Source organism: Triticum aestivum, chromosome 4B (genome assembly GCF_018294505.1).
Source record: "Triticum aestivum cultivar Chinese Spring chromosome 4B, IWGSC CS RefSeq v2.1, whole genome shotgun sequence".
NCBI lineage: Eukaryota > Viridiplantae > Streptophyta > Magnoliopsida > Poales > Poaceae > Triticum > Triticum aestivum.
Window position 1 is genome coordinate 43764028 of NC_057804.1, and position 12895 is coordinate 43776922.

Sequence of the window (12895 nt, forward strand, 5' to 3'; positions counted from 1 at the left end):
GCGGATTTGGCGCTCTCAAGGGCCGAGGCAAGCTCGGACTCTCGAGTCTTTGAGTCAAGCTCCAATCTCTCGTGTTTCTTCACAAGAGCATGGAGCTCTTGCCGCACCTCCGCCACCCGCGCCTCCTGCTTTTCTCACTTGGTGCGCTCCACGGCCGCATTGTCTTTGGCCTTGGACAGCGCTTCCTTTAGGGTCGCCACCTCGGTTGTGGCCCCTACAATACTCACGTTGGTCCTGTCATTATTTGCAACCAGATCTTTTTATATAATTATACAAGGCATTACTTACCTTCCTTATCCTCGAGCTACTTCTTGGCAAGGCTGAGCTCGTTCTCGGACCGCTCGAGGCTCTGCTTCAATGCATCGACCTCCGCAGTCAGTGCGGCAGAGGTCAGCAGCGCAGCCTGCATTCCCATATTGACATACTTATGTTAGACTCCTGCGTACATCTTTTTAGATCCTCAGTCTGGCTTTTCTTTCCGAACACCAAACTGAGCATCAGGGGCTACTGTCTATGCGGTAATATTTTTACATATCTTAAATACATACCTCAAAGCCTGTTAGAAGGCTGGCACAGGCTTCTGTCAGCCCGCTCTTGGCGGACTGAACCTTCTGGACCACCACACTCATAATAGTGCGGTGCTCCTCGTCGATGGAGGCGCCGTTAAGCACCTCCAGCAAATTGTCCGGTGCCTCCGGTTGGATGGGGGTCACCGGCGTCGTAGGCTTGCCCTTCTTACTAGGGGGCCGCCTGCCGGACTCCGGAACCACTAAAGGTTCCGGTGCGGTATCCGGCCCAGGGCCGGGCTTAGAGCCCTTTGGGGTTTTGTCCCCTTTGTGCCTGGAGTCCGGGAGGTCGCCTTGCGGCGCCTCCAGGACCACCTCCTCCTGTCTTGGCCCCTTTTGGAACTCCACCTCGGCATCGTCCGTAGGGCGAGGGGAGCTAGCGGTCGGGAGTGAAAGACTATTCATGTCCAACGAATCCAGGGAGCCGCTCGACGAAGCGTCAAGCCGAGCCTTGGGCGGACTGCATGATCATATTCGGCGTCAGAAGATGTTGTGCCATAAAGGAATGCCATGAGTTATTCTGGTATCCGGATACTTACGATTTGGCTAGGGGCTTGGCCCTGGATGGCCACTCCTCTCCGCCGTCGTTGGCGTTGGTGGAATAGTCCGGAGGAAGGGTCTTCCCCTTCTTGGACCCTCCGCCTCCCCAGTTGGGGCGGCCTTCCTTTTCTTTCCTCCCCCCGTTGGAGGGGGAGAGGCTTCTTCTTCCTCCTCCTCGTCTCCGTGGGAGGAGTGCTCTTCGGGGTCATCGGACAATGAATCCGACACCACCAAGTGCCGGGAACTCTTTCGAGTTCTCGTGGCCTTCTTCTCCGGCACCACGTGAGGTGCCGGGACCAGCAGCTTCGCCAGGTGGGCATCCGCTGGGCCTTCGGGAAAAGGAGCTGGACAGTCTATTTGTCCGGACTTCTTCTGCCAGTCCTGTCAAAGGAACGGGAGCTTAGATCCCACATAGAGTCAAATTATGAAAAACAAGTATCTCGTAAAGGGTAAAACAAGCTTACTGCACTGGCTTGGCGCTTCACGCAGAATCCGCGATCCTCGGTAATGGGAGGGGGACCTCGGTACCCTTGAATAGCACCTTCCAGGCATCTTCGTGCGTTGTGTCGAAGAGCCTGGACAAAGTCTGGTGCTGGGCCGGGTCGAACTCCCACAAGTTAAAAGCCCGTCGTTGACACGGGAGGATCCAGTGGAAGAGCATGACCTAGACTACGTTGACAAGTTTAACCTTCCTGTCAATCAGGTCTTTGATGCAGGTTTGGAGTCCGGTCAGCTCTGCCGAATTACCCCACGATAGGCCCGTCTCTTTCTAGGAGGTGAGCCGTGTGGGGATGCCAGATCAGAATTCGGGGGCCGCCGCCCATTCAGGGTCACGCGGCTAGGTGATGTAGAACCACCCCGATTGCCACCCTTTGATGGTTTCCACAAAGGAGCCCTCAAGCCATATAACGTTTATCATCTTGCCCACCATGGCGCCTCCGCACTCCGCCTGTTGGCCGCCCACTACCTTCGGCTTGACATTGAAGATCTTCAGCCATAAGCCGAAGTGGGGCTTGATGCGGAGGAAGATCTCGCACACGACGATAAACGACGATATGTTGAGGATGAAGTTCGGGGCCAGATCGTGGAAATCCAGGCCGTAGTAGAACATGAGCCCCCGGACAAATGGGTGGAGTGGGAAGCCAGTCCGCGGAGGAAATGGGGGAGGAACACCACCCTCTCATGAGGCCTAGGGGTGGGGATGAGCTGCCCCTCGTCTGGAAGCCGGTGCGTGATGTCGTTGGACAAGTATCCGACTTTCCTCAACTTTTTGATGTGCCCCTCCGTGACGGAGGAGGCCATCCACCCGCCTCCCGCTCCGGACATGGCTGGAGAAGGTCGAGGTGGGAAGTGCGGACTTGGCCGCTGGAGCTCAAGTGCGCGGAAATGGATAAGCGAAGGAGGAAGAAGGCGTAGGTGAAAAAGGTGGATCCTTATCCCCTTATATGGGAGGTCGAAACTATGTGCGCCCACCAGCCTGGTAAAACTCGCTTATCTCCCGAGCATCGTGATTAATGGCACGGTTGGGTTACCCATCCCCGTATTGATGAGAATCCCGAAATAAGGGGACACGATCTCTACTTCGACAAGACGTGACAAGGAAACCACCTCGCTAAATGCACTGAGGTGGGACAGTAAAACGATTCGAATAAAGGCTTGGCCATGGCGTGATGTCACGCTACGGAATACGTCAGCAGATTGGATTTGTACAAATATTATTCTCTCTACGGTGGTATGTGGAATTTGTTTTGCAGAGCCGGACACTATCCTTGTGTTCAAAATCTTCTATGAAGTATTCGGAGGAGGAACCCGCCTTGCAATGCCGAAGGCAATCAGCGCGCCGGACTCGTCGTCATTGAAGCCTGGTTCAGGGGCTACTGAGGGAGTCCCGGATTAGGGGTGTCCGGATGACCGGACTATAACCTTTGGACTGACTCCTGGACTATGAAGATACAAGATTGAAGACTTCGTCCCGTGTCCGGATGGGACTTTCCTTGGCGTGGAAGGCAAGCTTGGCGATATGGATATGTAGATCTCCTCCCATTGTAACCGACTCTGTGTAACCCTAACCCTCTCCGTGTCTATATAAACTGGAGGGTTTTAGTCCGTAGGACGAACAACAATCATACCATAGGCTAGCTTTTAGGGTTTAGCCTCTCTGATCTCGTGGTAGATCTACTCTTGTACTACCCATATCATCAATATTAATCAAGCAGGAGTAGGGTTTTACCTCCATCGAGAGGGACCGAACCTGGGTAAAAACATCGTGTCCCTTGTCTCTTGTTACCATCCGCCTAGACGCACAGTTCGGGACCCCCTACCCGAGATCCATCGGTTTTGACACCGACAGCCCCCCTCACAGACGGCGATGACACAGTAGTAGACGTTCTGCAAAGGCCGTGGACCACACCGAAGGGGGAAAGAGGCCGTGTAGGCAGCCTTGGGTAGGGTCTTGTGCTGGATTAGACTAATTAGTAGTAGATTTATTTTAAAATTTTAAGTTTTTTGCTATTAAAAAAATATATATGCCTACGGCTAAGCCGTCGACATAGGTGCCACGCCGCGCCTTCACCTATGTCGACGGCTTAGCCGTCGACATATCTCACCTTATGCCGGGCGCGCCCCGTCCACTCGTTTCCCTCTTCTCTCCCCGACCCCGACCCAGCGCGCCCGACCCCTGCTGCCGCCGTTCCCGCCGCATTCGGCCCCGCCCCCTGCCGCCGCCCACTCCACCCCTGCCTCCCCCGCCGCCGTCTCCACCCGTCGTCGCCCCAGCCGTCCCCACCGGCGTCTCCAGCCGCCGCCTCCCCACCGTCCCCGCCATCTCCACCCCTGCCTCCCCCACCACCGTCTCCACCTGCCGTCACCCCAGCCTTCCCCGACCGTGCCGCCACCCCGGCCTCCCCCCGACCCCACCACCGCCCCAGCCTCCCCACCGACCGCGCGCCGGCCGCGGCTCCTACCGGCCCGCGCACCCGGCCCTCCCGTCCCCGGCCGCCCCTGCCATCCCGTCCCCGGCCGCCCCTGCCTCACCATCCGCGGCCGCCCCGGTGAGCTTTTTTTTTTCATTTTTTTCCATATTTTTACTGCTTGTTATGTGATAGATGCATGTTGTATGGATGAATGGATGGATTAATGTATATTGGTTAGTTATAGCTTTGGTCAAGTTGGTGATGTTGTCAAATAGCTATGTAAGATGCGCTAAAAAATTTGAAGAACAAAATTGGTATATTTGAGATGTTGTCAAATAGCTATAGTTTCATTTTGTGATGTTTACAAAATTGGTAACTAATGAGTAGTTGTCTTATCATGATGATGTTGCTAAAAAAATTGAAGAACAGAATTTGACACTTGATGAAAATTAGGATTTGAAGTATCATGATGATCTAAAACCTTGACTAGATGTCATTAGCAATATGATTTTTTTCATAGTTTGAAGTGTTAATGCTTTATGTAATGTGATGCCCTCAAATTTTTTGACTCGGTAAAATCTACAGGCTTTGTGGTATTTCATCTCCCTGGAGCCTTCGTCGTCTGGGTTTGGTCCGTGATCCTGCCGTTGCTCGACTACTTCCTCTACAGCGGAGGGTGAGCTACGAATCCACCTTCAACTCCTAGCCTCTTTTAACTAGATTAAATTTTCACATCAAGTCGCGTAACCTAGGTCTCCCGTCTGAAAGGGTTGCATCGATAAATATGCATTCAATTGCATATTTATCACCGCAGCTCTTTCGAATTGTCCAGCGCTTTCCGCGGACAGCCCAAGGATGTGTAGATTGGGTACGTTGTTCATGCTCTACCCCGTTCCGAGACAGGATTTCGGCGGCGCCTCCCTGTTGTTCTTTGGGTGCACATTCTCTTAGCATTTTGCCGAGACGTGTATTTGGAGAACAGCAGGGAGGTGTTGCCGAAATTTTTTCTCAGAATGGGGTAGAGCATGGACAACGTACTCAATCTACACATTCTCGGGTGGGATTAGGACCCATCTTTACCTATTAGAGATGTAGGTGGATTAAATGTCGTTTCTCGTCAACACTCTAAAAAAATAAAATATTGATGTGAGTAATTTAAATCAATCCTTAATTTTGTTGTGTGGCTTCCAATAAAGCAGAGATGGCAGATAATCAGTGGATGTATAGTGGGTTTTTCCGTCGGAATCAAGTAACAACAGAGTGGGTCAAGAAAACTGATGTGTTTTTGAAAGAGATATTCCGTAGTCCAATGAGGATGGTGCCAGAATGCCCGTGTGCCAAATGTAAGAGACGTATGCGCAGAGATAAGAGTGTGATGACTAAGCACCTTCACACGCATGGATTTATGCCCAACTTTGATATGCCGATAAACTTTGCCCAGCGGGACCATGGTAGAGAGGAGGTGATACGACAACGCGTCGTTGGTTGTGAGGACGATGGGGTTAGAGACATGCTAGATGATATCGTTGTTGCACAGCCGACACCTCCGTCAAATTCAGCGAATGAACCGGAGGAGCCGGAGGAAACCGCAAAGGCCTTCCTGGATATCTTGGCCTCGTCAAAGAAACCTCTCTATGAGGGTGCCAAGCTATCTGTGTTGGATGCCATCTCACAACTGATGGTAGTCAAGGCTGAGTACGGATGTAGCCGAGGTTGCTTCAGAACATTTCTGGGAGTATGGGCTAACAGCCTGCCTGACGGCCATGAACTGCCGAAAACCATGTACGCTATGAAGAAAATCATGAAGGCGCTCTCCATGGACTATGAGAAAATACATGTTTGTCCAAAGAATTGCCTTTTGTTTAGGCATGAGTATGTGGATGAAAACTACTGTAGGAAGTGTGGTTCCTCTCGGTATATTGAGGTGGTCGATGAGCATGGTCAGAAGCGGCAGCTAAAAAAATCCCTACGAAGGTTCTTCGATATCTTGATTTTATAAAAAGACTGCATCGCCTTTTCATCACCGAGGAGTCTGCCAAAATGATGAAGTGGCACAAGGAAGGGAAAAGGTACAATCCAAAAAAAATTGTACATCCATCAGAAGGTGAAGCATGGAAGTCATTCGATATAGAGTACCCGGAGGAAGCAGCCGAGGCTGGGAATGTCAGAATTGCTACAACGGGTGATGGGTTCGATTCATATGGTATGTCGTCTAATCCATACAGCCGCTGGCCCGTATTTGTTATTTCGCTCAATCTCCCTCCCGGCACCATAATGCAACGCAAGACCATGTTCCTGTCGCTTATAATTCCGGGGCCTGAATATCCGGGGAAGAATTTGAGTGTGTTTATGCAGCCGTTGGTGGATGATTTGCACCATTCTTGGTACTTCCCGAGGTTGACATACGACCGGCATCTGCAGAAAAAATTCTTGATGAAAGTTTGGCTACAGTATTGCATGCATGACTTTCCCGGCTATGCCTTGTTCTGCGGATGGTGTACAAGTGGAAAGATGCCTTGCCCAGTGTGCATGCAGGCCTTGATTTTCATTTGGCTGAAGAAGGGTGGCAAGTATGTTGCCTTTGACCTGCATCGACAGTTCCTCCCTCCAGACCATCTTGATAGGGAAGACAAGAAGAACTTCACAAAAGGCAAAGTTGTCCATGAAGTAAATGAGATTCCAATGTTTTCTGGTGCGGATGTGCTTGCTCAGCTGAAAGCTCTTAAGCCTGCCGGCTAAGGGAAAGGCAAAGGCAAAGCCAAAGCCAAAGGCAAAGACAAGGGCGAAGGGAAAGGCAAAGGCAAAGGTAAAGGGAAAAAATGTTTTGAAGCTTATGGTGAGACACACAACTGGACTCACATTACCCCCTTCACGCAGCTTCCCTATTTTAAGGACCTCAAGCTTCCATACAGCATCGACGTGATGCACACCGAAAAGAATGTCGCGGAGTCCCTTTTTTGCATGGTCCTCAACATTCCTGATAAGACAAAGGATAATGTTAATGCTAGAGTCGATCAACATAATATTTGTGATAGACCACGTCTACACATGCAGCCTCCCACAGGCAGTCGAAAATCTTGGTTCAAGCCAGATGCTGACTTCGTACATAAAAAGGATCATAAGATGGAGACATTGAAGTGGCCAAAACACGTCGTGAAGTTCACTGATGGTTATGCGTCGAATATAAGTAAGGGGGTCAATCTTTCAACGGGCAAAGTGACCGGGCTCAAGAGTCATGACTATCATGTATGGATTGAGCGGATTATGTCGGTGATGGTTCGGGGCTATGTTCTCGAGCATGTCTGGCGTGTGCTTGCGGAGTTAAGCCATTTCTTCCACACGCTTTGTTCTAAAGAAGTATGTCCTGAGAAGATAAAAGAAATGCATAAGAAGGCGCTGGAGTTGATATGCAAGCTAGAGAAGATCTTCCCGCCAGGCTTCTTTACTCCGATGACACATCTCATTTTGCACCTCGTGAACGAGGTATTGTTGGGGGGCCCTGTGTAGAATCGTTGGCAGTACGGCCCTGAGAGACAGAACAAGCATCTGAGACACAAATGTGGAAACAAAGCTAAGATTGAAGCTTCCATAGCTGAGGCAGTTATCCTAGAGAAGGTGGCAGACCTCAGGACAGCCTACTATCCGGACCATGTTCCCACGTTGCACAATAAGGTGTCTCGATACAATACAGAAGAACCCAAGTATAAACCCAAGTTGCCTCTATTCATCGGGCAAGGTGGCAGGGCTGGATGCTCGACACCTTATCTCATGCCACGAGATGAGTGGGAGGATGTCATGTTCTATATCTTGCACAACATCAAGGAAGTTGAGGATGAGTGGATGAGGTAATACCTTTGCACCATTCTTTTAGTCAATTCGTTATGTTCACTTTGCCTAGTTCTTATACCACTTTTCTTATTGTAGTCGATTCGTTGATGAAGAGTGGACTGGAATGCTGCCTCCTACTGAAGCGGAGGCACTTGCTCTTCTCCGAAAGGGTGTTGATGGAAGGAAAAATTTTGTTGCATGGTTCATGGAGAAAGTAATTTTTCACACTTCCCTATTACCTATTTCACCGTACAATTCCAATTAAACTCATGCACCCTATAATTTCAATTAAACTTGTAGGGAAATGATCCGAACGAAGAAATGCATGAAGAATTGAGATGGGTTTCCATGGGTTTTGTCCCTACCGTCACGACATGCCAAAAGTATGATGTGAATGGGTATCGCTTCCATACAGAGGAGCACCAGAACAGTCGGCCTGATCCCAAAACCATAAATATCAGAGTCTTCACCGAAGGAGATAATAAAGTAGATTACTACGGAAGGGTAAGAAAAATATACGAGCTTACATTCAAACGTGGCCGCGAACACCTAAGTCTCACTGTGTTCAAATGCCGATGGTTCGACCCCAAAAAGGGTCTGAGACATACGCCTTATGTTGGTTTAGTTGAAGTTAAATCATCAACCGTCTATGCCAGAGCTGATCTCTTTATCGCTGCTACCCAGGCCACACAAGTATATTATCTGCCTTACCGATGCCAGAAAGAGTACCTAAAGGGTTGGGAAGTTGTGTTCAAGGTGTCGCCACATGGTAAGCTACAAGACCCGAACGATGATGATTACTACAACATAAACCCCATGACATACGAGGGAGTGTTCTTTCAAGAGGAACATGATGACGTGGTCCGAAACAAGGAGGAAGATGACTTGGTCCGAAACAAGGAGGATGATGACTTGGGTTATGTTGACCTGGACCCAAATGACAACGGCGCACGGATTGATGGTGAGGCAGTTGTGAATCAAAGAGACATAATTATGCTTGAAAAGTTAAATGAAGACGCTGACGATGAGGAAGAGCCTCCACCTCCGTCAGACAACAAACAAGATATGCGGGATAGTGATGATGAGACCGATCGACAAATAGATTACATAGTGATGATTCATATGGGTTCTAGAAAATGTAAGTTCTTTTAATGATAATTACAATAGTATGCTTAATGTGCTCTTCTGTTATTAATGTCTTTCCTATATGCTTGTTTTTTTATATCCTTACTAATTGTTTATTATCTTCTCAATGCAGGTTTGCTAATCATGGGCAAGTCCAGCAGCGCCAGTTTCCTCAGTAAATTCAAAGGACTTACTCGGAGTGGACGAGCCCACAAGGTTCCCTCCCGACTATGCGAGGATGGCACCTCACAGGGAGGTGGAGGGGTCGGGGGAGGAGACCCTAGAGGAGGAGGGGGTGGGGGAAAGACCCTAGAGGACGATGAGGTGGGGGGAGAGGCAGCCGGGGCAAAAAACTCCGGACCGTGTCCGAAATAGGAGGGTCTTCTTCGATGCCCTCCTATGCTGAGGCAGCTTCTGAGTCTGAGGAGGAGGAGTATGTTCCTGATGGCGAGGAGGAGGAGGGTGAGGTGGAGGAGGGCAAGGAGGAGGGTGAGGAGGAGGGCGAGGAGGGTGGTGGATGGTGGTTGACCCCGAGTTGTGGTGTGACTTGCCACCAGGTGCTCCACAGGGGTGGCTGCGTGGTACTGCCGGAGTACCTACACCACCTTCTATCGAGGCGTACAATGTTTGGGTAACGTTGCAGAAAATTAAAAATTTTCCTACGGTTTCACCAAGATCCATCTATGAGTTCATCTAAGCAATGAGTCATGGGAGAGAGATTGCATCTACATACCACTTGTAGATCGCGTGCGGAAGCGTTCAAGGGAACGAGGATGATGGAGTCGTACTCGCCGTGATCCAAATCACCGATGACCAAGTGCTGAACGGATAGTACCTCCGCGTTCAACACACGTACGGAACGGACGACGTCTCCTCCTTCTTGATCCAGCAAGGGGGAAGGAGAGGTTGAGGAAGAAGGCTCCAGCAGCAGCACGACGGCGTGATGATGGTGGAGAGGCAGTACTCCGACAGGGCTTCGCCAAGCACTCAACAGAGGAGGAGAGGTGTTGGGGAGGGGAGGGGCTGCGCCTTGGATCAGGTGTTCAGCCCTCCCCTCGCCCCTCTATTTATAGGGGAAGGGGGAAGGGGGCCGGCCCCCTCTAGATGAGATCTAGAGGGGGGGCGGCCAGGGAGGGGGGTTTGCCCCCCAAGCAAGGGGGGCGCCCCCACTAGGGTTCCCCCCCAACCCTAGGCGCATGGGACCAAGGGGGGGGGGGGAGCCCAGCCCACCAGGGGCTGGTTCCCTGCCCCTTGCGGCTCATGTGGCCCTCCGAGAGGGGTGGCCCCTCCCGGTGGACCCCCGGAACCCCTCCGGTGGCCCCGGTACAATACCGATATGCCGCCGAAACTTTCCGGTGTCCGTATGACAACTTCTCATATATAAATCTTCACCTCCGGACCATTCCGGGACTCCTTGTGACATCCGGGATCTCATCCGGGACTCCGAACAACATTCGGTAATCACATACAAGTCTTCCTAATAACCCTAGCGTCACCGAACCTTAAGTGTGTAGACCCTACGGGTTCGGGAGACATGCAGACATTACCGAGACGGCTCTCCGGTCAATAACCAACAACGGGATCTGGATACCCATGTTGGCTCCCACATGCTCCTTGATGATGTCATCGGATGAACCACGATGTCGAGGATTCAATCAACCCGTATACTATTCCCTTTGTCAATCGGTATGTTTACTTGCCCGAGACTCGATCGTCGGTATCCCAATACCTCGTTCAGTCTTGTTACCGGCAAGTCACTTTACTCGTACCGTAATGCATGATCCCGTGACCAGACACTTGGTCACTTTGAGCTCATAATGATGATGCACTACCGAGTGGGCCTAGTGATACCTCTCCGTCATACGGAGTGACAAATCCCAGTCTCGATCCGTGTCAACCCAACAGACACTTTCGGAGATACCTGTAGAGCACCTTTATAGTCACACAGTTACGTTGTGACGTTTGGTACACCCAAAGCACTCCTACGGTATCCGGGAGTTACACGATCTCATGGTCTAAGGAAAAGATACTTCACATTGGAAAAGCTCTAGCAAAACGAACTACACGATCTTGTGCTATGCTTAGGATTGGGTCTTGTCCATCACGTCATTCTCCTAATGACGTGATCCCGTTGTCAATGACATCTAATGTCCATAGTCAGGAAACTATGACTATCTATTGACCAATGAGCTAGTCAACTAGAGGCTTACTAGGGACGTATTGTAGTCTATGTATTCACACGTGTATTACGATTTCCGGATAATACAATTATAGCATGAATAAAAGACAATTATCATGAACAAGGAAATATAATAATAATCCTTTTATTATTGCCTCTAGGGCATATTTCCAACAGTCTCCCACTTGCACTAGAGTCAATAATCTAATTACATTGTGATCAATCGAACACCCATAGAGTTCTGGTGTTGATCATGTTTTGCTCGCGAGAGAGGTTTAGTCAACGGATCTGCGACATTCAGATCCGTATGTACTTTGCAAATATCTATGTCTCCATCTTGAACATTTTCACGGATGGAGTTGAAGCGACGCTTGATGTGCCTGGTCTTCTTGTGAAACCTGGGCTCCTTGGCAAGGGCAATAGCTCCAGTGTTGTCACAGAAGAGTTTGATCGGCCCCGACGCATTGGGTATGACTCCTAGGTCGGTGATGAACTCCTTCACCCAAATTGCTTCATGCGCTGCCTCCGAGGCTGCCATGTACTCCGCTTCACATGTAGATCCCGCCACGACGCTCTGCTTGCAGCTGCACCAGCTTACTGCTCCACCATTCAACATATACACGTATCCGGTTTGTGACTTAGAGTCATCCAGATCTGTGTCGAAGCTAGCGTCGACGTAACCCTTTACGACGAGCTCTTCGTCACCTCCATAAACGAGAAACATGTCCTTTGTCCTTTTCAGGTACTTCAGGATATTCTTGACCGCTGTCCAGTGTTCCTTGCCGGGATTACTTTGGTACCTTCCTACCAAACTTACGGCAAGGTTTACATCAGGTCTGGTACACAGCATGGCATACATAATAGATCCTATGGCTGAGGCATAGGGGATGACGCTCATCTCTTCTTTATCTTTTGCCGTGGTCGGGCATTGAGCCGAGCTCAATCTCACACCTTGCAGTACAGGCAAGAACCCTTTCTTGGACTGATCCATTTTGAACTTCTTCAAAATCTTATCAAGGTATGTGCTTTGTGAAAGACCTATGAGGCGTCTCGATCTATCCCTATAGATCTTGATGCCTAATATGTAAGCAGCTTCTCCAAGGTCCTTCATTGAAAAATACTTATTCAAGTAGGCCTTAATGCTGTCCAAGAATTCTGTATCATTTCCCATCAAAAGTATGTCATCTACATATAATATGAGAAATGCTACAGAGCTCCCACTCACTTTCTTGTAAACGCAGGCTTCTCCATAAGTCTGCATAAACCCAAACGCTTTGATCATCTCATCAAAGCGAATGTTCCAACTCCGAGATGCTTGCACCAGCCCATAAATGGATCGCTGGAGCCTGCATACTTTGTTAGCATTCTTAGGATCGACAAAACCCTCCGGCTGCATCATATACAGTTCTTCCTTAAGATGCCTGTTAAGGAATGCCGTTTTGACGTCCATCTGCCATATCTCATAATCATAGTATGCGGCAATTGCTAACATGATTCGGACGGACTTAAGCTTCGCTACGGGAGAGAAAGTCTCATCATAGTCAATCCCTTGAACTTGCCGATAACCCTTAGCGACAAGTCGAGCTTTATAGATGGTGACATTACCATCCACGTCCGTCTTCTTCTTAAAGATCCATTTATTTTCTATCGCTCGCCGATCATCAGGCAAGTCAGTCAAAGTCCATACTTTGTTTTCATACATGGATTCTATCTCGGATTTCATGGCTTCTAGCCATTTGTTGGAA